At 33.4% G+C, this 26,737-nt stretch overlaps 1 pseudogene; it reads right to left on the bottom strand.

Annotated features, from left to right (window-relative positions):
- Positions 1-1,808: 1,808 nt before the first annotated feature.
- LOC105036219 (anthranilate O-methyltransferase 3-like) overlaps positions 1,809-26,737 on the bottom strand; it is a 30,986-nt pseudogene continuing 6,057 nt past the window's right edge.

Genomic DNA, 26,737 nt, shown 5'->3' with positions numbered 1-26,737 from the left:
CTAACAACCATCCACATTTGTCATCTTATATCTCTATACAGTAGATTAGAGACCTATCTATCTCGAAAGAAGTGATTTGTGTGTCAGTCTGTCCGGATCCATCATCATCTTCATGATGATCCTATAATCAAAAGTATTTAAAAATTAAATACATATCTTTAATTCTCAACACTTTGAAAATATGTATCGAAGCTAATTTTATGGACAATTTAAAGACACATCACATTTGAATGAAAAAGAAATTATCATTTTATTGATCATATCAATATATTAAGTATAAAATTATGTTTTAGATTTATTATAATGTGTCAGTCATATTGGCTTCTAGGACATATATTTAATAAATATCTAACATCAACCAATGCAAGTAATATTCCTGCATCCATGGTGCTATTGCTTGTATAGAGAGATTTGTTTTTGCTACTATAGCCATCCATGTATTGTAGAAAAATTGATGATCCAGAGAAAATGTTCATGGAACATAAAATATCCACTCATTCGTTGGCCATTTCATAATACACAAATGAAATAGGACCTTTGCAATTCAACATCATCCACTATATGGTTCGCAAGCCCTATAGAAATAACTATTAGAGGAAGTGGTACTGATTCTCAAGGATTATTTGTCAACATTTCTCTAGTAGTAAAGCGTAATGTTACAAGGCTCCATTTTATGCATATTAATTTTGTATTTGGTTAAGGTCATGAGAAGATGGATGGATGAGATTGGAAGAATGGATAGTTTCTATCCATCGTTTGATCCAAAAAGTTACAAAAAAAGATGGATGAAAAAGAATGGTTGTCCATCTATCTTGGCCTACCAAATTGCATCCTCCCAAAATCGAAGAATGTAAAAAAGGATGGATGGAGCATTGATATATGAATTTTTGTATTGATAAAATTATTTTTCATTAAATTTTTGATAAAACTATAATATTTTTTTACTTTTTTACATTATATATATATGTATATTATTAATTATATATTATTAATATGTATACTATTAATTATATATTATTAAATTTTATTACTAATTATTTTGATTTTAGAATATAATTTTGATAATTATAATTAAATAATTAGAATTATCTTCTATTCTCTATCTTTATTTACTATTTTTAATTAACTATTTGTATGATATTAATTTATTATATAGATTAAATGATAAATTAATTAGTTATTTATATAATTAATTTATTAATCATTAATTTATAAAATTATTTATTAAATTAAATTAAATTAAATATTTATATAATTTTTTATATAATTATAGATTATAATGATTATAAATTGATATATATTATTTACTTCTTTAGTATAAATAAGTGTTATAAATTAATAAAATAATATTTTTATCAAAGGATAGTCTAGTAAAAATATTATATAAATATCATCCATCTTCTTTTTCATTCCTCCTATATCAAATAGAAAAGAAAATCATTTCTATCCATCATTCCATATTTCACTAAACATATAAAAAGTTAGATGGTCTTCCATCTATCCTTTCACTCATTCATCCATCCTTCCTCCTCTACCTATCCTTTCCTTAATCTGTCTTTCATGCCAAATAGAGGGTTCAAGTTCTCTTTATATATCATGTGGTGCAAGGGGATTTATTTAACTCCCAAGAACAGCAACTATACATAGGATGGTTGAAACCAAAAGAAAGCAATAGAGAAAGTACGGAATAAGTTTTCATTTTATGCTCATACAATGATTCACTTTCCCACACACCATGACACCATTACACCCATTAAGGATACAACCAATATTTTTATAGATTTTCCATCATGACAAGTGATTGTATCAATGGATTAGATTATTATAGATCCAAATCCATCTTCACATTTTTGCCTTCAAAACAATGATAAAAACAGGATACTTGGTCTTCTCCTTCAAGAGGTGCCTCGCAACATTCTTTGCATGTCTTGAAAATAAATCATCAAGTATGTGCTCCCCAAAGTTGCATGCAATCATAGGTTCTATCACTGCTCTCATACTCTTTGCCACATTTTCCCCGCTTAGGAAATTATCATATATGTAATCATCCCTAGAGTCATCGAGTGGATCCCAATTTCGACTTGAATATTTGCACTTGATCGAGATCAAATAATCCGACACTTTGCATCACTGCCTTCGCTTCCTCCATGGAAGGTGCACAAAAAGGCAAGTTGAATGCATCTACTTTTTCCTTTTTCAGGATACCCTGTGAATCAGCATGTTTCAGAGAATCAGGTGTCAATATATATAGCAAAATAGTGCTTAACAAGAAAAAACATAAAGATGTTTAGGATCTCATTTTAGCCCCTAATGGGAATGTTCTCTTAACCTACCTTCGTTTAATTGAGATAAGGGATATAGATAAACTCAAGATGTATTTGGTTCGTGATTAGGTTCAAAATTGAAATAAATTGAATAGGAATTAGAGTGGTCATATTTTTGAATATGTTTGATTCTAGATCATCATCAGAATATGAATTGAAATAGAATTTAAATATTAGATAAGATTAGAGATTGGATTTTAGGAGATTGGGATGTTTTCATCCTCTCCTAAAATTAAATGAAAATAGGATCCCCACGGATTATAATGGGAGTCCCTTATTTCTGTTCACTTTTAAGAGCCCAAATCTCTCAGTCAAACATGCTCCAAACACAGGATCAAAAATCATCTTTCTATATCAATTCTCTCACCTCTTTTTCTATTGTCCTCTTTTCAGATGCTTTATTTTATGAGAGATCAAAGAAGGAAGTCTGACACCCAAAACATCCTACTACCATAAAATTATGAAAGAGGATAACATTTATACCTCGAGGACCGTAGCATTGAGTGCCTCAGCCAGTAGCCCCCAAAGCTGGAGTCCTTTTCTTAATTAATATAAAAAAAAAATTATTTATATAAATAATTTAATTTTTAATTTATTTATTAGATTGATGCAAAAATAATAAAACATCATTTTGAATGGTGTTTTATCATTGCCACATCACATCCCATTTTCCACATAGACGACGTAAAAAAAATAAATAAATAAAAAATACTAAATAATATAGCATTTTTAAAAATTAAATAACATTTTTAAAAACGTCATATTATTTGATGATTTTAATTCTCCCCCCAAAAAAAATAGTAAAAATAGAATAAAAATAAAAATAAAAATTTTAAATTTATAAAAAATAAAAATTTTAATTTTGATAAAAATAAAAATTATCATTTCAAATTAGTATCCCTATTTCAAATTATCTTTTTAAAAAAATATCTGAAAAAAATTGGTAAAAAAAATAAAAATATCATAAAAAAATAAAAAATAGAAATTATAATTTTAAATTTTAAAAAATAAAAATTTTAATTTTAATTCAAATAAAAATCATAATTTCAAATTACAATCTCCTTTTCAAATTAATTTTTTAAAAAAAATATCATAAAAGAAAAAAATGAGAAAAAATAAAAATTATAATTTTGAATGAATTTTAAAGAATAAAAATTTTAATTTTAATTCAAATAAAAAAGATAATTTTAAATTATTTTATCCATTTAAAATTAATTTAAAAAAATATCTCAAAAAAATCTTAAAAAATTAAAAAAAATAAAAAATATCATAAATAAAAGAGAAAATAATGAGAAAAAAATAAAAATTATAATTTTAAATTTAAAAAAAATAAAAATTTTAATTTTAATTCAAATAAAAATCATCATTGCAAATTACTTTCTCCATTTCAAATTAATTTTTTTTAAAAATATATTAAAAAAATAAAAATTTTAAAAAAAGTATAACAAAAAAAAAATATTTAGAAAATGAGAAAAAAATAAAAATTATAATTTTTAATTTAAAAAAAATAATTTTTTTAATTTTAATTAAAATAAAAAATACCATTTCAAATTACTTTCTCCATTTCAAATTATTTTTTTAAAAAAATATTCTAAACAAAGAAGTAAAAAATGAGAAAAAATAAAAATTCAAATGTTAATTTAAATAAAAAATATAAATTCAAATTATTATTTTCATTTAAAATTATTTTTTATAAAAAATATCCTAAAAAATCTTAAAAAATTAAAAAATAAAAAATATCATAAAAAAGAAAAATGACAGAAAAATGAGAAAATATAAAAATTATAATTTTAAATTTAAAAAAATAAAAATTTTAATTTTAATTCAAATAAAAAATATCATTTCAAATTACTTTCTCCATTTCAAATTAATTAATTTTTTTTTCCATACCGCACCGTACGTAGCTGTTCGTGCCCGTACCAGATCAAGATGTACCAGTGCGGTCCGATTCATCTCATAATTAAATTATCCGATATATTATTATTATTTACGTTATAATTTTTATAGTCCTTTTAGCATAACTTTTTCTCTCATAATGTTCTGAGACACATTAGAGTATGTGTAACCATATCCACAAAGCATAATATCTGATCACTTGAAATTAAATAATATAAAATAAAATTAATAATTAATAATATTAAATAAAATAAAAATATCAAGCATACAAAAAATAGTACAATAAAAGTTTCAAAAATACTAAGTACAAATCTAAAAAAGACTAAGTCCCACAAGGACGTCGTGGTGTCCGTGGTCGCTTGGACCTTCTCAGGAAGGTTCTCAATGGCTGCTCCTGCTTCTGTTGTGATGGCTCCTCTTCTATATCAATGGAGGAAGTCTGCTGGTCATGCTGCTCAAGAATAACTGATGCTGTCGGATCATCTACGGACTGAGCGACCCACTCAACCCTCTCATCTGGATACACGGATGGGCCTAAAAAGAAAGTATCATACTTATGTGGCCAACTGGTACTCGATGATGTCATCTGGGGGATGTAGGAAGAAAAAGGCGCTGCCATCTGTGGATCAAAAGGCGGTGGCATCTGTGCAGCATCTAGTGATGACATCTACGGAATATACGGTGATGGCATATGTGGAACATATGGTGACGGCGTATATCTCATATCTAACGCATCGACTGCTCCATATCAAAGCGCATAGCTATATGGATCAACACCAATCGCCATTAATATTTCGAAACTTGTTCTCTCTATCTCACGCAGTATCTGAATCCGTTCATTTTCATCAGTCGTAGATAAAGCACGACGAGCGTCTAACACAAGACCCGACATAGAATCAGTTTACAAAATAAAAATAAAATAGTCAATATACTGTAAAATATAACACAAAAATATAACACAAACAACATAAACTAATTTTTGTAGTCTTACCAAAAGATGCACAGCAGAACTCTCGTCCTCATATCCGAAAATTGCATACCGAGGCTGTCTAATGACTCGCACTGTAATGCTAAAAAATCAAGCCATATAGTCATTGGTATATGAACGGTCTCTCAAAATGGGATCACCATGAACAATGTGATCTTGACGTGCATCCCAAATATCGATGTACTCTGCATGTCTGATACGCCAGTCAACACGAGCTCTCCCTCGTCGATCAATACGATGAAGTCCCTGGCTGGTATCAAACTGCTTTGGAATGCCCTGAATCTGACCAAACTGTCGTAGGACACGATCGAAAAGATGCCACTCTACCACATCAAAATAAATAAGTGGCACCCTAGCAGTCTATATGTCATGTCTAACTGTACACATCTGCGGCAATATAGCCAATATCTCATCTGTATATGGCTCCCACAAAAACTGATAGAGTTAAAATAAAAAAATTAGTAAGCTAAAATTTTAATAGATTATGAATAATGTAAAATAATATTTATAAAAAATTCAAAATTTATCCGTCTATATGTATCAACTAATGTATCCAACTGGCACCTATAAACCCTGCCACTCTCGTCGATACGTGATGAACGTTAAATGCAACGTTCCATCTGTTTCATAATCTACTCATGTTAAATAAATTTTATCGAATTTAAAATAATAAGTTTCAAATAAAAAAAATAATATTTTTATACTGCTATGATGGCATCTTGAGCAACTATCGTCGTAATGGATTGATAGTCGGTATACGCTCCCATACCCAAATCTGCAAATTTTAAAAAAATCATACATCATATACCCAATGTTTGGAATATAATTGAATATTAAAAGTAAAAATTTTTAATTCACATACCTATAATAATACAAGATAACCACCAATCTCGCTCTAATCAGCATAAGAATCCCAATACATAGCTATGTACAGGCAAGTTAGTACTGCCACCGGCGGCCAAAAAAAAGAGGGAGAGAGAGAGAAAGAGAAAGAGGGAGAGAAGAGAGGGCCGATCAAGGGAAGGGGAGGGCTGGGGCCCATCATGAGGGGCCGCCGTCGGGGTGCACGGGCCCGCTGCCGGCCGTCTGTCGCCGCCGGTCAAGGAAAAAGAGGGAGAGAGAGAGGAAGAGGGAGAGGAGGGGGCCGGCCAAGGGAAGGGGAGGGCCGGGGCCCACCGTGGGGGGCCACCGCCAAGGCTGCCGCTGGGGCGTGCGGACCTGCCGCCGGCCCTCTGTCGCCGGTGGCCAAGGAAAAAGAGAGAGAGAGAGGAAGAGGGAGAGAAGAAGGAGAGAGAGAGGAAAAGGGAGAGAAGAGGGAGAGAGAGAGGAAGAGGAAAGAGAGAGGAGAGAGCTCACCACCGTCGGAGAGGAGAAAACGTCGGAGAAACGTCGGAGAAGAGGGAGAGAGGGTTTTTTTTTTGTATTTTATGCTTCAAAAATGCCAAAGAGAATGGCGTTTTCAAAAATGCCATTCTCTTTGGTGTTTTCTTCCATTTTTTTCTCTTTTTTATGGTTTTTTAATTTTTTTTAAATTTTTTTAGTAATTTTTGTGTGATTTTTTAATAAATAAAATTAATTTAAAATGAGGATAGTAATTTAAAATGATAATTTTTTATTTAAAATAAAATTAATTTTTTTTTAAATTTATAATTATAATTATTATTTTTTATCATTTTTTATTTGAATTATAATTATAATTTTTATTTTTTTAAATTCAAAATTATAATTTTTATTTTTGAATTAGAATTAGAATTTCTATTTTTTTCAATTCAATTCTTTTCCCTTTTTTCTTTTTTTATGGTATTTTTTATTTTTTTACACCAATTTTTTTCAGATATTTTTTTAAAAAAATAATTTAAAATGAGGAAAGTAATTTAAAATGATATTTTTTATTTAAATTAAAGTTAAAATTTTTATTTTTTAAAAATTTTAATTTATAATTTTTATTTTTTTCACATTTTTTCCCTTTTTTTACTTTTTTATGGCATTTTTTTCTTTTATTTTTTTTGAATTCAAATTCAAATTTTAATTTTTTTATAATTTAAAATTATAATTTTTATTTTTTTTATTTGTATCATTTTTTTTATTTTTATGAATTTTTTTTAGGTATTTTTTTCATTTGTTTGGAATATTTTTTAAATAAATTAATTTGAAATAGAGAAAGTATTTTAAAATTATGTCTTTATTTTAATAAAAATAAAAATTTTTATTTTTTAAAATTTAAAATTATAATTTTTATTTTTTTATTTTTTAAATTTTTAACTTTTTTATGGCACTTTTATTTTTTATTTTTTTTATTTTTTTAAATATTTTTTTTAAAAATTAATTTGAAATGGGGAAAGTAATTTGAAATGATATTTTTTATTTGAATTAAAATTAAAATTTTTATTTTTTTAAATTTAAAATTATAATTTTTATTTTTTTTCATTTATTTTTCATTTTTTAATGATATTTTTTATTTTTTAAATATTTTAAGATTCTTTTTAGATATTTTATTAAAAAAATTAATTTTAAATGGAAAAAATAATTTGAAATTATTTTTTTATTTAAATTAAAATTAAAAATTTTTATTTTTTTAAAATTCATTCAAAATTATAATTTTTATTTTTCTCATTTTTTTTCATTTTTTTCTTTTATGATATTTTTTTAAAAAAATTAATTTGAAAAAAAGATTGTAATTTGAAGTGATGATTTTTATTTGGATTAAAATTAAAATTTTTATTTTTTTAAAATTTAAAATTATAATTTTTATTTCTTTACAATTTTTTTTATGGTATTTTTAATTTTTTTTACCATAATTTTTTTCAGATATTTTTTTAAAAAATAATTTAAAATTGAGATACTAATTTGAAATGTTAATTTTTATTTTTATAAAAAAATAAAATTTTTATTTTTTATAAATTTAAAATTTTTATTTTTATTTCATTTTTTATCTTTTTTTTTTTGAGGAAAAATTAAAAACACCAAATAATATGGTATTTTTAAAATCACCATATTATTTGATATTTTTTATTTATTTATTTTTTAGCGTGATGTACATGGAAAATGGAGGGTAACGTATCAATGATAAAATATCATTCAAAAAGATATTTTATCATTTTTACATCAATCTGATAAATAAATTAAAAATTAAATTATTTATATAAATAATTTTTTTTAATATTAATTAAAAAAATACTCCCAAAACTGACACAGTTGTCCACTTGGTGCCCGTTTGGCAGTCCTTCCCAAAAGTGCTAAGACCATTCGTCCTCGCAAACCGAGTTCTTGGAAACGGGACTCGAGAAATGTGAAGTCCCTCCGATATTGTTCTTGAGATATGATTTCACCACGGCAGGTGGACTGGTCTCTGATATGTAGATGTTTTCCTCGTTCAATGGAACACCGGTGTCACTCTCAACTCCAGGAGGGACCTAGTATATATTACATAATCGAAGTCAGTATTCTGAACTACTAAATGATGTATGGTTGTAAAAAATAACATATAATGATTTAAAGAAAAAATATATATGCAAGTATAAATATAAAAAAATATATATATTTTCTTTCACAATAGTTTATAGACTTTTTTTTTTTCTTGTTCTTTTTTTCCTTGCAATGGTCCCATGATTAAAACAAATTATTCATTCTAAAGAATCCCTCGTATATATATACTGGACAGCTGGAGACAAGGCAAAGAGAGCAACTATAATATTCTTACGGTATCATAACTTCGGAGCAATACTTATCAATTTAGCTTATATATCAAATCAAACATTATTGCTATACGCTACCTTACTGCTACAGTATAGCACGGCCAATATGGGAGGCTACGGGAGTCCAGCCAATTTTTTTTTTCTTTTTCTTTTTTTCCTTTTGAGGGGGTGGGGGTGGTTAAGCAGATAAGAGTGAAAAATGGCGACCAACATAGCTATCTTTTCTGAACATGATCATAAAGACTCCCATCCCATTGAAGAATGTTCAATTCGAAGATGAGATTTGAGAAGGGGAGGTAAGCAGATAGGGTTGAATGAGGGCGACCAACATAGCTATCCTTTCTGAATATGACCATAAAGACTCCCATCCCATTAGAGAATGTTTGATTCGGAGATGAGATTTGAGAAGGCATCCTCCTCACCATATAATCCGAGGACCAACCTAATGGATCACTACAAGAAAATAAGTTATTAGCTATGAAAAATTTTCGTCGCTAATAAGTCAAATTCGTCGCTAATAATAATTAGCGATGAAAATTTTATCGCTAAAATTTTGTTGATAATATTTTCATCGCAAATAATCTTAATTTATGATGAAATATTTTAGTCATAAAAAATAAAAAATAAAAAAATTTATTCGTAAAAAAAATAATTTGTGATGAAAATAACAGTCGCTAATAATAATTAATAGCGACGAAAATATATTCGTTGCTATTATTCACTTTTAGCGATGAAAATTTTTCATCACAAAAAATTTTATTTAATAAAAAAATAATAATTAAAAAACTTTAGTGACTAATATTTACGTTGTAAATAAATATTTTTTTGATAGAACTTTACGTTGCTAATAAGTATTTGCGATGAAAATTTTTCGTCGCTGTTAATTATATATTTTTTAAAAAATTAAATTATTTTTGTAAACTTTTTGCTACGAATATTTCATCGGTAATAATTTCATCGCTAATTATTTTTTTTAAATTTTGAATATATTTTTTTAAGTTATATGTATAATATTTTTTATAAATTAAGAAATTCGAATAAGAAATTTGTACAATAAAATGATAAATAAATTTTATTATTTTATTATATCAAATTAAAATTACAAGAGCTTTAAAAAAAAATACATCAAAGAACCATCACATATCGACATGTGGAGAACGAGGTGGGGATGGAGAATGCTCGATGGAGCTCGGACCGGCCTACTGCTGCCTCAGCATCTGGATCGTTTGCTCTATCTATGCCATCCGATCCATCATCTGGATCTGAAACTATTGATACTGATCGATGCGTTCAGTTAGCTCCTGAGCTCGCTACTCAGCCTGCTATCGATCCTCGATAGTCTGCTGTCGATCTTCGACAGCCTGTCTCTGCACCTCCATCAATCGAGCCTGGCACGTAGAATGGATCTCAGCCCTAAATGATCGTGAAGATGGAGCAGTGATCCCATATCCTAGATCCCTAACATAATAGGATCTCGTACTGAGCACCTGATCACTGATCTCACATCTGTGGGTGAGGTCGAGCTCTTAGAGATAGGCTGGGATTTCATGTCGGTCATACGATCTTGAAAATAAAAATTAGAATTATTTTAATTTTTTAATAAAAATTAAATTATAAATAAAAAATTAATTGAAAAAACTTGCAAAGAGCTCCTGGCTCTCCATCGTCCACTCCCCCGATCGTCGTTGGTGGGTCCGCTAGTAGATATCGATCCTACTCTCGCCACTCTCAGCATCTCTCTGTAATTTAAGAATTATTTAAAAAAAATTTAAATAATTAAAAAAATATATCATAATTAAAAATTTAAAAAATACGTACCATGTGCTCCATGTGGCGAGCAAATGATCTCGAACCCCCACAATGTGGCACGATCTGTCTCGCCCGGTTTGCCACATTCTGGGTACATCGTCTCTGTAAAATTAGCAGTAAAATTAGTAGATAACAAATATAATTTAAGAATAAATGATTAAGTCATTAAAATTTTAAAAAAAATTAGATGTGTAACTCGATATGCTGGATCTTTGTAATGCTGGCATATGGTAGTCCAATCATCGATGGTGATGCTGTCGTAGTGCTGCAGCCGTGTTGCCTCCTGCCCATCAGCTTGCACTACCCGGTACCATTGATGATGCATGTGACCGCGATAATCCTTGAAGCGCAAGGATAGATGGGGATCGATCGCTCACCTCACACGATCATCCTCGAAATCGATGATGTCAAATACACCATGCCAATAACAAATATTAGAAGAATATTATGCAAATTAAATATTCATAATATAATTTATTTTATCTGTACGTGGGTGTAGAAAATCTGTCTCTGAGCTGGGACAACATGACGCCAATCGAAGAGCATCACCGGGGCATAGCTGTGGCATATGGTTCCCAGCTCGATCTACCATGGCTCATACCATCCCCTAATGGGTCTGGTGTAGCCGGCCGGTATCTCTATCTGGAGATGCTGTCCCGGGTGTTCACGTCTCCAACGTTCTAAGGCGAGGTTCTTCGATGGACCTCACTCTCGCCTGGCCACCAATGTAGACTGACTTGAAACAACAATAAATAAATTATTAGTATAATCCAAATAAAAGAATCAAATTTGATTATATATAAAGTGTAATGATTAATACCATTGGGACCAGCCTCACTAGGACCCGCCTCACTAGGATCCGGCTCAATCATAGTCGGCTCACTGGGACCTGCCAGTGTAGAACCCTCTGACACTAGAGCCAGTGAGGCCATGGAGATCGGTGAAGGTGCCTCAACCTCGGAGCTGTCTGTAGGTAACTGTGAACGCGACCGTCATCGTCTATCTCCTGGTAGCGTATCTGTAAGAATTAAAATATAAATAAATATAATATTATATAATAATAATAATAATTAAATAACATTCTAATGAATACAATTATATCGCATACCATTATTGCAACATAAAATTGAATGAAGAATAAAGATGTACTCATCAATATTCATATCTTTCTCGATGTGTAGATCTTCGTCTAAGTCACAGTAATCGATATATGTATCGTCTTCTATCTCATCGTCATTTATGAACTGATTGTCACCTTCTGACTCATCCAAATTAGATACAAAATTAGTTCAACTTCTTTGGACGGGAGATCAGCCCTATTCAAAGTTGTCGTTACAAGTTCTTCATCAACAAAAAATTTGACTGATATTTGTTCTTCTTACTGAAAAGCTTTATCTTCATGTAAATCTAAAATTTCATCCATCTCTAATCGAGTTGGTATGTCATATACGCCTCTAGATATTATTTTTTGTACGACATGTCAATTACCTCGATACTTTAGATCTTTCAAATATATTACTTGTTTCGCTTGAATTGCTAATATGTACGGCTCATTTTGGTACCATGTTCGTGAAGATTTACACTGATAAATTATGAATCGACATGAATCCCGATCTTTTTATTACTAATATCTCATCATTCACACTGAAACAAAAATACAGAATTACTGGACCCATACTTCAGTTCTATGATATCTACCAGTACACCATAATAATCAATCTCTTCTTCTCCTTCATATACTGTTGCAGTAATTTCACTATTCTGGGTCTGTTGTTGCATCTCAAGCTCCCTTGTGTGAAATCTCATTTCTCCAATGATACAGGATGTGTAGTGATTAACCCTTCGATCGGGATCACATGCTAAATCGTGAAACTCATCGATTGTACCCACTTCTTTATTGAAATACTTATGTTTCATCTGTATCATAAGATAAAAAATTATATTGATTGAAATAATATTATTTATAAGTAAATAAATAACATATCACTAATACAACTTATAAGATCACCAAACTATTTTGTAAATTCTTTCCTATATCGATCATCAGCATCTGTATTATTCTTTCTACATAATATACTTTTGAGCTCACTGTAAGAAGTTATAATTTTTAATTTTACACCAACATAAAAATTTTTTTTGATCATTAAACAGTATCGTAAGATGATATTTACTCAATAAAATCTTTAATTTTTTTGTAATTATTTAGAACGTAAAAATATGCCTTGGATAGCTCGTTCACGTCCATAAATTCAAATTTTCTTACACCAATAGGTCAAACCATTTGTTTAAATATAGACAACGTTAGCTTATTGTCACCCCATCACGGTCTGCATTATGATCTGTACGATTGAATCTTATTTTGATATCATCAAGATACATCAAGCAGAATATGACAGACTCAGTAGCTATATATGCTTCTGCTATAGACCATTCAAGTGTTACTTTATTGCGTACATATTTTTTTAAGGTGCACAAGAATCTATAAATAAAAATAAATTTAAATTTTATAAATACATTTACATCTTATAATTGATATGATAAAATACGTATAACTTCTTTACCTTTCAATAGGATACATCCATCGATAATGTATCGATCCAGCCAAAAGAGTTTTTTTTGAAAGATGGACAGCCAGATGCACTATAACATCAAAAAATAATGATGAAATTTTTTTTTCTAACTTACAAAGAATGAGTACAATATCTTTCTTTGATCTTTCAAGTAAGTTAATCTTCAATTTTCGATAACATAGTTCTCGAAAGAACACTCCCAGCTCAATCAATGCAGTTTGAACATCACCATCCAAATAGCCATGCACGACCACAGGAAGCAAACGTTGCATCATCACATGAAAGTCATGATTTTTTATGTCAAAGATATTGTCATCGTTGTTCCCAACACACCGCAATACATTTGAAGCGTATGTATCAGAAAACTTTATAATTTTGAACCATCCATAGAAATTCTTCTTTTTCTCTCCAAACAGCGAATAACATGCGGGTGGCATAAAAAATCTCTCACCTCGATAAATTAAATGCAACTCCGATCAGATTCTCATTTTCTGCAAATCAAGACGAGCTTTTATACCATCTTTTATTTTTTCTGAAATATTCAATACAGTATCGATGACATTATCATAAATATTCTTTTTAATGTGCATTACATTTAGATTATGATGAAGTAGTAGCTGCTTCCAATACGGTAGTTCGAAAAAGATGCTTCGCTTCGTCCAATTTAGCTCAGCTTCAGTATGCTTCTCCTTGTGAGTACCCGATATTTTTCCAAATCGAACATTTTCAATGATTTCAAGTTGTTCTAAAATTTTTTGTCTACTTAACTCCTTGGGTGACGGACGTCAATCGGACTTACCATCAAAGAATTGATTATAACGGGTCCCCCAAGAATGATTAGCAGGAAGAAACCGTCGATGACCCATGAAACATATTTTTCGTCTGTGCTTTAAATGTAAGGAGAATGTATCCCTATTGCATATTGGACATGCCAGATATCCTTTGATGCTCCATCCAGATAAATTTTCATATGTCAAAAAATCATTTATAGTCCGTAAAATTGAAGTATGCAATTTAAAATTACTTCAACTCACAAAATCATATGTCTGAACTCTATTTTCCTATAACTCCTTCAGATCATCAATCAAAGGTTGTAGATATACATCAATTTCATTATCTAGTGCTTTCAGATCCGAAATCAACAGTGACATAAAAATAAATAATTTTTTCATGCACTTCTAAGGTGACACATTGTATACAACTAGAATCACAGGCCACATGCTATAAGAGGTACTCGTATTGCCAAAGGGATTAAATCAATCTGTCGCTAGACCAAGTCTAATATTGCGTGGGTCACTCGCAAAGTGCAGATGCTTTGCATCGAAGTCTTTCCACACTAAAGAGTCGGTCGGGTGGCTAAGTATGTTCTCCTCCGAAATCTGCTGCTCATAATGCTATCTCATTTCTTCAGCTATCTTTGTGGACATATATAACCTTTGAAGTCTTGAAATCAATGAAAAATATCTCAAAATCTTTTGAGATATTTTTTTTTCTTTCCTATTATCGATTTTATATCTAGGCTCACCGTAATTCGGACATTCAGTTGCTTGTTCGTTATCCTTATAAAATAATATGTAGTCATTTTTGCAGGCATGTATAGGAGTATAGCCAAGTATAATTTTTCGTATGTATATTTTTGCTTTAGAATATGATTTCGGTAGTCTCTCTCCATCAGGCAGAGCTACTTTAATCTATGTTAAAATTTGATCAAATGACTTCTGACTCCATCGGTTCATGATTTTAATATGAAGTAATTTTATCAAAAACTTTAACTTAGAAAACTTTGTACAATTTGGATAAAGTGGCTCTTGTGCATCCTTTACAAGCTTTGCAAACTATTCAGAGGTCCCTTCTACTTCAAGCTGGATATTATGTTCATGATCAGAATTGCTTTTAGATGCAGCAGTATTCATCCATATATTCGAACAAACACCTTAATGTAAATCATCTAACAATTCTTCTATACCACTATATTCGACAAGTCCATCAGCATTGCTATCATCTTCAGTATCATCATCGTCGCACACCACCTCATTCGGATCACCCTCCCCATGCCATGTCCAACAAGTATACTTCTTATCCATACCATATTGTAGCAAATACTCCTCAACAAGTGTTATGTGACGATATACCATATTGATATATCTCTTACATAGATACTTTATCCGACTAGCACTGTCAGCCTTATGCCATATAAAGTCAATGAAATCTCAAACTCCTTTTCGATATTCAAACAAAAAAATTCTTCTAACATTCATCTAACTTTTGTTGATATTCATCTAACAATAAACACAAAATCATTAACAATCAAAAAAAGTTTCGTAGTATTCAAGATCTCGATTCAAATTTTGGACTGAATCGCGTTCCGAATTTCAGACAAAATTTTGATTCAGATCTAGATCCGGATCACTTCATACAAAATAACACATATTAAAAAAGACATGCAGACTGAACATTAACACAGAAAATGTGTGGCCCTATCTCTTTATGAAGTAAAAATGCATGATCCTATCATTTTCAAATCATTACTAACAGGTGTGGCCCTATCCCTTTCAGAAAAGTAATAATCTCATTATTATTATTAGTAGATATTTTATCTCATTTTTATAGAAAGTTCGGCAGCATCTCCCTATGTTTCTCCCAGTATATGATGTGGATATGGTGCCCACGCAACCTATCCACCACATATCCGAAGAACAATGGACAGATAACTACTGAATACCACATAATGAAATAAAATATCAACTATTAACAACAATAATATTATTACTTTTTTAAAAAGCTCGAATACGGGACATCCAAATTTCGATCTCAATGAAGATCAAAATTTGAACGGAAATCTATGGCTCAATGTAATTTAAGTACCATCTTTGAACGTGCATTCAAAGATGGATTTCTAATTTATCAAAAAGAAATAATTTTGTATTGAAATTTTTTGATCAAAAATTTCAATAATTTTTTTTCTAAAATAGAAATATTTTTTTTATTTATAATTTCAGCAGCATACAAAGCAGCACATAAAATAATTTAATTGTAACAAGTAACAGTAATGTGCATTGTGTTAATGAAAAATAATCAGTCAAATAATTAACTAACTTCAGCAGTAACACTAAAAAATAATATGCAACAATTATAATAATATGCAGCAATTATAATAATTCGGATGCCCTGGCCTAGCCCAGCCCGACACTCTCTAGACTCGACTCGACCTGACCCGGCATGGATCGGACCCGACCCGACCCGATTTGACCCTCCTTGGCTCCATCTGATCCGCCTCGATCCGACCCGGCTCCACCCGACTCGCCCCAAGTCGACCCGACCCGACCCAGCCTGACCCACCTCATCCCGGCCCGACCTAGAACCGTCCTGGCCTGGACCCTACCATCCTCGACCCGGAATGGACGGGACCGGACCCGACTCGACTCGCCCCAGCCTGACCCGACCTGACACCACCCGACTAGCCCTAGCCAAACCCGACCCACCCTGGCTCCACCCGACCCACCCCGACCTGACCCGACCCGGCTCCACCCGACTCGCCCCAGCCCGACTCGACTCGGCCCGACCCATATCCCGGCCCGACCCAGAACCGACTCAGCCCAAACCCTACCATCCCCGACCCAGCATGGACCGAACCCGAGCCGACTCGCCCTAGCTCCACCCGCCCCACCCCAGCCTGACCCGACCCGGCTCAGCCAGACTCGCCCCAGCCCAACTCGACCCGGCCCGACCCGCCTCATCCCGACCCGACCTAGAACCAACCCAGCCTAGACCCTACCATCCCCGACCCGACATGGACCCGACCCGACCCGACCCACCCTAGCTCCACCCGACCCGCCCCAGCCCGACCCGATCGAACCCGACTCCACCCAACTCGCCCTAGCCTGACCTAATCGGACTCGACTCCACCCAACTCGCCCCAGCCCGACCTGACCCAGCCCGACCCGCCCCATCTCGGCCCGACTCGGTCCAACCCGACCCAACCCGACTCCACCTGACCAGCTCCAGCCCGACCCGACCCGATCTAGCCCGACCCACCCGGCCCCAGCCCCAGGCCACGGCACGCACGCCGGCTGTGGCATGCTGGCCATGGCACGCCGACACCGTGCCCGGCACGTCGATCCTGGCATGCAGGCCCCGACATGCAGGCACGTAGGCCCACCGTCCCAACCCAAGCGGTCATCCCCGGCAAACCAGAACCATGGAACACCACCACCGTGTGGCCGCAGCCCGCAGGCCCCACGCGGCTGCGGGCCGCCATCCCGGCCCAAGCGGCCATCCCCGGCACTGCGCCCGACATGCTGGTCCCGGCATGCAGGCCTGCAGGCCCCAGCATGCAGGCCCGCTATCTCGGCCCAGGCGGCCATCAACGGCATGCCGGCTGTAGTGTGGCCACGGCCTGCAGGCCCCACGCGACTGCAAATCGCCATCCCAGCCCAGGCAGTCATCCTCGGCACACTGGCACTATGCTCGGCACGCTGGCCGCAGCACGCTGGCCTCGCGCCATTCCCCGTCCCCAGCCTGAACACAATCCAAAAAAAAACTTAACACGACTCACCTCGATGGCGGCGACGACAGTGGAAGAGCTCCGGACGATGGAGGAAGCCAGAGGGGACGCGGGAGGCAGGGAGGCCGGGAGAAGAACGCGGGAGGCAGGGAGAAGAACGTGGGAGGCCGAATGCCGTGGGGGGGCAAAAGAAGAAAAATAGGTTTCTGATAGGACGTGAAGGGACGCACGGTATTAGCGACGTAATTCTTCATTGTCAATAATTAATTTTTATCGCAAATAAATTGAATGAAAAAAATATTTACAATGAAAAATATATTTTCATCTCTAATAACGTTATTAGCGATGGAAAAGTTTTTTCATCGCTAATAATTCCCGCCATAAAAAAATTTCCCACTGAAAAAATTCACGCTCTGGAAAAATATTATTTACGACAAAAATAAGTTGTTTTGTTGCTATTTATATAATTAGCGATGAAAATTTTACTCCATCGCTAATAATCGTTCAAAATTTTTTTTTAATTTAGATAATGCAATGATATATGTGATATATGTATATATATATACATATATATATATATATATACATATATATATACATATATATATATATATACATACATATATATATATATACATACATATATATATATACATATATATATACATATATATATATATATATATATATATATATATATATATATATACACACACACACACACACACACACACACACATATATATATATATATGTGTGTGTGTATGTGTACACACACATATTAAGTTGGTAAAGTCTTTGGTTGTTGGATCAACTGAAATGGGATCAAATCTTACCTTCGCTTTTGGGGGTCTAGGGGTATTTTGGAGAGGACAACCTCAAAATACAAAATGGACTAATCAAACAAAGATAGAAAAAGATTTTAATCGACATACTCATTTTACTCCAAATCAATATTATATATTGATTTATATATATATAATTATATATTACTTTATATAATATAAATAGAATAATATTTTATATCTTGCACTAAACAAATTGATATTTATCTATCTTATTTCTAGATCAAAATTAAAGGTTGAAAACATAACTTTTGAATGTAAACAATTAGAGACTCGAGAAAGTTATATTAGAATAACAAAAACTATAAGACAAAACATCATGATAAAAAATAAGAATAGAAATAAAAGTAATCACCTCGAGCATGCCTTCATCAACCCCATCCACTTCAACCTCTCCATGCCCTAACATTTGCAACAACATAATTTTCATAGGCCATGATTTTTCATATGCCTTTTATATACACATATCTTGATATTCTACATAACTTTATTTTGCATATATTATTTTTTAAAACTAGCTTATAATTTTTTATAAATATAATAATATTTATTATAATATATATCTTTCAATATGAAAATTTTTTAAATTTTTAAAATTTTTTAACCATTAGCGATGAAATATTCCATCGTTAAAACTCATTCTAACAACGAAAAAAGCTTATTACGTCGCTAATAGTTTAGTTTTTTAAATTTAAAATTATTTTTTTTAAATATTAATGATGAAAATAATTCATCATAATAATCAAAGATTTACGATGATAATATGATTTATCATTGTAAATAGTTCATTATTTACGATGAAAATATTCCATCGCCAATTATCTTTTATTTTTAAATTTTTAAAATTTAAATATTTATGATGAAAAATATTTTTTCGTCACTAATATTCATATTAACGATGAAAATATTTTCATCGTTAAGAAAATAACTAGTTTTTCATTTAAAAATTATTTTTGTCTATAAATTTATCGCGAAAAAAGCTTATTAGCACCACAAATGACTTACTTTTTAAAATTTTATATTTTTTTAATTTTTTAATTATTAATGATGAAATATTTCATCGTAAATGTCCCATATTTTTTGATGAAAATTTTATTTTCTGTCACAAATATTTTGTTATCTACGACGTTATATTTTTGTCGCAACTAATTATTTTGTTTTAAATTTTTAATTTATCTAATTTTTTAAACTGTTAATGATGAAATTATTCGTCGTTAATATTTTTAATTTGCGACAAAAAATCTTTATTGATGGCAAATAGTTAAATTATTTGTGACTAAAATTTACATCGTAAATAATTAAAAATATCTAATTTTTAATTTTTTTTGACTTATTAGTGATAAAAAAAATTATCATAAATAATGTTATTGATGACGCAAAACCTGATTTCGTCGAAAAAAATTTTAGTATTTCCAACGAAAATAATTTCATCGATAATATCTCTATATTTCTTATTTAAAAAATATTTTCTTATTTACGATGAAAATTTTCATTGTAAATATTCTATTTATTACGATGCAAGCAATGTTTTCATTGCTAATTATTTTTATTTACTATGAAAAAATTTATTCATCGTAAATATTTTTTTATTATCGATGAAAATTTTTTACCGTCATTGATATTATTATTTACGATGAATTTTATCTTTGTAAATAATTTCGTCGTTAAAAATCTCTTCTCTTATAGTGGGTGAGTACGTTACTTCAGCATCATCGAGGATCAGAAGACTGGATAGCTGTTCCAGTCCCCACACTGTAGACTATCAGGGGCGATCATAACCATCCTGATATTTAATAGTCCAGCCAATCATTTGATGCCTCTCGTTAGAAGCCAAGAGACAACATTTTTTATGTTGGTTATTTGCCATTTTACCACTATTCAGGATTGAATATGTAATCATTTTTGTGAAGAGTTTGGTGTCCATGAGTTGAGCAAAGCACTATTAGTATGGCTAGGGTATCAATACAGGCCAATAACCTACTAACCTAATCTAAAACCAATTCAAAATATAGGATTCGGATATGAAAAGCAAACCTAACAAGCTATTGGGTTGGGGATTCAAATTCTGAGTTTAGACCTGAAGTCTTTTATGCTCGGGTCTTGATTTAGGTAGATCTATACCTGAAAACATGAAATCAACCCAATTATAAACGTATATAATTGTATGTATGTGTATATATTTCTATAATATTTATATATGTAAGCATATATGTATGTATGTATATATATAAGCATATACATGTATGTATGTGTGTGTGTGTATGTATATGTATATATACACACACATACATGCATGCATACATATTTGCTTACATATATAAATATATAAAAATATACATTCATGTATTTATATATCTATGCTTCCATAATTTATTTAATCATAAAATTCAAAAAGAAAAAGTCAAGTAGAGAGAATTGAGATCCTAGCCAATCTTGTTCCACCGAATTGTTATCCATGTCATTAGTCGTAGTCGTTTTATATTATGTTTTTTAAATTATTTAGTACTCATATTTATCTTCATCATTTTAGTATCTTTTTCATTATTGATGTCTTTTAGTGGCATAGATGCTTAGGTAACAAAAGTGTTGAGAATTAATGTTCCCTCTTTTAGCTATAATTTTTCTTTTTATATTCATGTGTCACAAGTCATAAGGTAGCATTTTTGGGATTTAAAAAATCACAACATAGTAAAATTGTTTGTTGCCAATCCAATTTCTACCTAGAATCAAGTTTAATACCTGACCTTTTTTCAATCCAATATTGATTATGGATATATAGTATTAATCAGGTTTGACTTTGTATCCAGTGTATCCAACCTATAAAACAAACCCACAATGCCTTTTGGAAAGAGTCTCATTTTACTTTTATTTTTTTTGAAATTAAAAGATATAATTTCCCTAGTTTTAGCACTTTATAAATTTTTTTATTTATAAAATTATTTTTATCATTATTATTTGTTTAGCAGGAAGGAGGGACATGTTAAGTGTGATAGTGGTCCCTCCCCCACCATAATATTTTCGTAAATATAGAGAGCTTGATTTGCAGATGTCCAATGGTGTATTTAAGTATCTTAGACCCAAGAACTCTCAACCCTATTAAAAAGCATGAGAGAGGAGATAATAAATGTTTGGCTAGATGTTTGTTTGCATAACATAAAAGGTATGAGAATCCTTGCAGGTATTTATTTAGTTTTATATCGATTATATATTAGATAAATTTTAAATAATATACGGATTCAAAAAATCTAAATTATATATCTTTCAAGCTAGCTTTTTTATATAAGACCTCCTACTATTATAAATAGGATCAAATCAGTTTTAATCTTTGATATGTGGGTTAAAAAAAATGCAACAATAGAATAATTTGAGGCTAGTCACATGCCAAATGATAGGGATGCAAGTAGTATAGATATTATTTGTTCGGATCTATTTTTACATCCGAATTAATCCAGATATAAATAAAAATTTGAGAATCCGATTAATATTTATATCCATATCTATATCCGTTAAAGAAAAATAGATATAGATATGAATAGATAACTATCCGATCCGGATCTGAATATCTGAATCTAAATATAATTCTATATAATTTTATATAGTACTTATTAATTTTTTTAAAAAATATACAATCATATAAATATATTATTAACTTAATTTATCATTTATTTATTAATATTTTTGATTTTACAGTTATAAAATTTAATTATCTAAATTATATCCATCATTGTATCTATATCCGAATTGTATCCGTATCTATTAAAAATAAATATGAATATAAATTTTTATATCTAAATAATATCTATATTAATATTTATATTTATTAGATAAAATAAATATTAATATAAATATATTGATATTCGATCCGATTTTAACTTCGTGAGATATGATATTTATCATTGGATTTATAATTTTAGCCAAACAAAAAATATCGGTACATAATATTTCAGTACTTCTGATAGACTTTTGTGTCACTAAAATTGCTGTACTTAGCTCTCGAGGAAGCTTACCGTGCCTCTAAGTTTTGACCACTTATTATAAATTTCAATACCGAATCTTTTTTTTCTTATTTGTATATAATCTTATTTAATAATAATATATATATATATATATATATATATATATATATATATATATATATATATATATATATATATATATATATATATATATATATATATCAATGAAAAAAGTCCCTCACTTCCTTCGTTTGTTTACTCAAAAAAAAAAAAAAAAATCCTTCGGTACTTCTGCATCGAGAAACTCAAATAATGCATCCAGCGTGAATGGTATATGCATGTCATATGTTGGACCTAGCAATCACAAAACGTCATCAGCGTTTGTCAACGAAATGGGCACGTGGTTCAGTGGGTTCCATGTGACAAATACGCTGACAGGTGCCACGTAATACGTGGGACCTAAATAGGCAATTGATTAAAAAATCGGTTTACAAACAGTATCATGTGATCCACTAAAAAAAAATAATGAGTATATTTATTATATGCAAGAATAGAAAAAGAAGGAAAGATGCAAACCTGAGAGAGCCAAATGAGAGAGAAGGAAGAATGGAAGAAATGAACGCTCCAAGAGGGGCAAAGCCTCCCATAGAAAGAGCCAGCCACTCCCAGAACATGTAACGGCGGAATCCGCTCTCCCTTCTCTTCCTTTAATTTCTCCTCATATATCCTTCCACGGACTGAAAAATATTGTTGAAGTCATTCCCCGGAAGATCGTTCAAGAAGAACTGCACCTCCGGCGGGGGGCGTCCCAGCCGTCGGCTCTGATCGTCGATGATATCGATGACCTCGAAGACTACATGAAAAGTGTTAGGACCGGAAGAACAACCCAAGTCAACCACCACCATGTTCTCAGGCAGGACGGTCTTATAGACGTCTCTCACGACCTCCTCCACTATGGACTTTGTTTCAAATATTGCCTTCTCCTGGGAAATTCACAAGCAAAAGGTTAGAAATGGCATGCAATGTAGAACCTTGGGATAGCATAAGAGGCTAAGGAAGACGACTTGACTTGAACTCTGGAGTTGGTGGCGTAGCTGGTCTCTCCAGCTCCTCCAACCATGTGAAGAACTTGCTCTACCTTCATCCCTATTAATTCCTTCTAATTAACACTTCTAGTTGTTTACCCTCTCGGAGAGTACCTTGCGGTTCGGTATGCTCGATCTCAGCCATGAGGGCCAATTTATAGCTCTGCGGAGTAAACGTCGGCCACCTACTCTCAAAGAATGGTTACCAGGCGCAGAAGGGCGCTGCAGTTATTTGATAATGCGGATGCGTACGTAACGGCAGACGTTGGTCCTTTGCGTCAAAATTAATTTTGGGAATTTGACATAGCTGGTACATATGGCATATTTTATAGCTACAGATGACCGTTAGGATTGTTAGGATTTGATGCCTCGAGATTCGATCTATATTGAGCCCACAGAGAGGTCCGTGGCAAAAAATAGAGTCTAACGAGTTCAAGATTACCTCAAACGGAGTTCAGACGGAGAAGATACATGCAAGAGAAATCGGTACGAAACTCGAAGCTATGGAGGACCGCCGGCGGCCGACGGCGGGCTGGCGAAGTGGTGGCGGCGCGGTAGCACGAGGCCCGACTACACAGGGCGCGGCCCAGGCCAGGGTGCACGAGCGCGTTGGCCGGCCCAGGCACAGGTGCGCGTGCGGGCATGGCCCAGGCCCATGCGAGCCCGCGCATGGGAGCCCGTAGCCCGGTCCACTGTGGACCGGGTGGTATATGGCATGGTCTGTGGACTGAGGAGACGTTTTCCCTCGGTTTCTCGCGGTCCATCGTGGACCGCATGGCGTTTCTGAGTCGTTTCTCACGGTCCACAGACTTCCATGGACTGGTGTGCGATCTGACAGTGTGGAGAGCTCCTGGTGTCGATCTAACGATTTGGAAGGTTTATCTGGGCCTCATTAGGAGCCCTAATCCTGTTCTTTTAGGGTTTTAAGCCTTTAAAAGGTCTGATCAAGGAGCAGAATGGGTTGTGGCAGTGCGATTTTCTTCAGCAGAAATAGAGAACCCATGAAGAGAGAGAGACGTGAGGATATTAAGAGGAGAAGGAGCAGGGCTTCTGGATAGCGGACAGCGGTTGCTTTAGGGGTTCAGGAGGGTCTTCCCAGAGAGAGAGCTTTTATGAGAAAAAACTTTCTGTGAGGAAGAAATTGGGTGTACAAGGGTTGAGGATGAGATCTTCTCTTATAATATTTATTTTCTTATAGTGAAGTTTGCATGCCCCATAGAGGCGAGCCCTTTTTTGGCTAATCCACATATTTGATTGTTTTCTATTTTATTTCTTCTTTCTTCCTGCTGCATCGCACGGTATCGAAAAGGTCCTGGGAGGTGGTGTCCTGACTAGACATCCACCCTACAAATAGTATCAGAGCGAAGTGGTACAAAGACGCAGATTGCAGCGATAGTGAGCAAGACTAAAGATGGAGAAGACGGGATTAATTAAGATGGAGATTAACAAGTTTGATGGAAAGAGCAATTTTTTCTTGTGGTAGGTAAAGGTGAAGGACGTGCTCATCCAGCAAGGGTTGATCGATGCTCTTTTGTGTGAGAAAAAGTCGATCACCATAGAGGTGCAGGATTGGAGACGGCTACAGATACATGCGGTGAGTACCATCCGTATGTACCTAACGGATGAGGTAGTGATCCATGTACTTGGCAAGACTTCTCCGATGGTGCTGTGGTCGAAGCTCGAGGAGTTGTACATGACGAAATCTCTCACCAACACTCTTTTTCTCTGGAGATCAGCTACGGATGACTAAGGGACAGAGCGTGCAGGAGCATCTAAGCCACTTTCAGAAGATCCTCACCGACCTCCTCAACATTGGTGAGAATATTGAGGAGAAGACTAGTGCGCTGCTTTTGCTAGCGTCGCTTTCTCCTTCGTATGAATCTTTGATGACTGCTCTTCTAGTGAGGAAGAGCACCATCAAGATGGACGAAGTCACCATGGCGATTCTCCAGAATGAGGTTCTCAAGAGGGAGAACCCAGCTTTGAGCTTAGGTGGCGATAGCTCAGTTTTGATGGTTTCTGGAGGAGCAGGAGGTGGTAAATGGAGCGATAGAAAATCACGATGAGGGCCGTTTAAGTCCAGGAGAGACTTGAGCAAAATCAGATGTTATCAGTGTGATGAGTTGGGACATCTATCCAAAGATTGCCTTCAACTCAGAGATCGGACAATAACTATTGTAGCGACGGCCAGTAGCAATTCAGAGGGAGATATCCTAGAGATATCTGACGAGATATCTACTTCTTCCCAGTAGTAGATTTTAGATTCTGCATGCACGTATTATGTATGTTGTAGAGAGAAGCAGTTTGACTCTCTAAAGAACAGTGAGGATACTGTTTATCTACTGAATGGATCATGCTGTGCGATCAGAGGCATTGGGATGGTCAGCTGGAGGACACATGATGGTACAGTAAGGAGATTGAGGGAGGTCTGATATATACCTGATTTCAGGTAAAATCTTATCTCACTGAGCAGACTGGATTCGAGAGGCTACGGGACGGTAGCTGGTGGAGGAATCTTGAAGGTGCTATGTGACGATATGATTATTTTGGAGAGGAAGAAGAAGAGAAAAGGACATTATTACCTGACGGAAAGCCTAGTGCAAGGTGGAGTTTTAGGAGCCAAGAAGAGTCCAGAGCGAGGTGGAGCTTCAAATGGAGGTGGATTGGGCACGAGACAGGAGACTCAAGAGGATGAAAGGCGATATCACAAGATGAGATTCTTATTGCCGCAAGATGATACCTTGAGTAGGTCTCAGGTCATGAGGAGCACAGCATACAACGGAGATGGGAGTGAGCGGCTTGGCTCGACTCCCATATTTTTCCATCCATGATCAGCAGATGATTGCCCCAAGGCATGGGGGCAAGGAGATCCAGAAGCTCTCAGAGTTAGGAGGAGGCCGAATATCAAGTCGAGGTGGAGATTGTTAGAATTTGACGTCTTAAGATTCGATTCACATTGAGTCTACAGTGAGGTCCGTGATGAAAAATGGAGTCCAACGAGCCCAAGATCACCTTAAATAGAGTTCGGACGGAGACACATGAGCACGTGGGCCGGCCTAGGCTCA

This window comes from Elaeis guineensis, chromosome 8 (genome assembly GCF_000442705.2).
Source record: "Elaeis guineensis isolate ETL-2024a chromosome 8, EG11, whole genome shotgun sequence".
Classification (NCBI taxonomy): domain Eukaryota; kingdom Viridiplantae; phylum Streptophyta; class Magnoliopsida; order Arecales; family Arecaceae; genus Elaeis; species Elaeis guineensis.
Note: the sequence above shows the minus strand (reverse complement) of the source record. Positions and strands in the feature narration are given on the sequence as shown.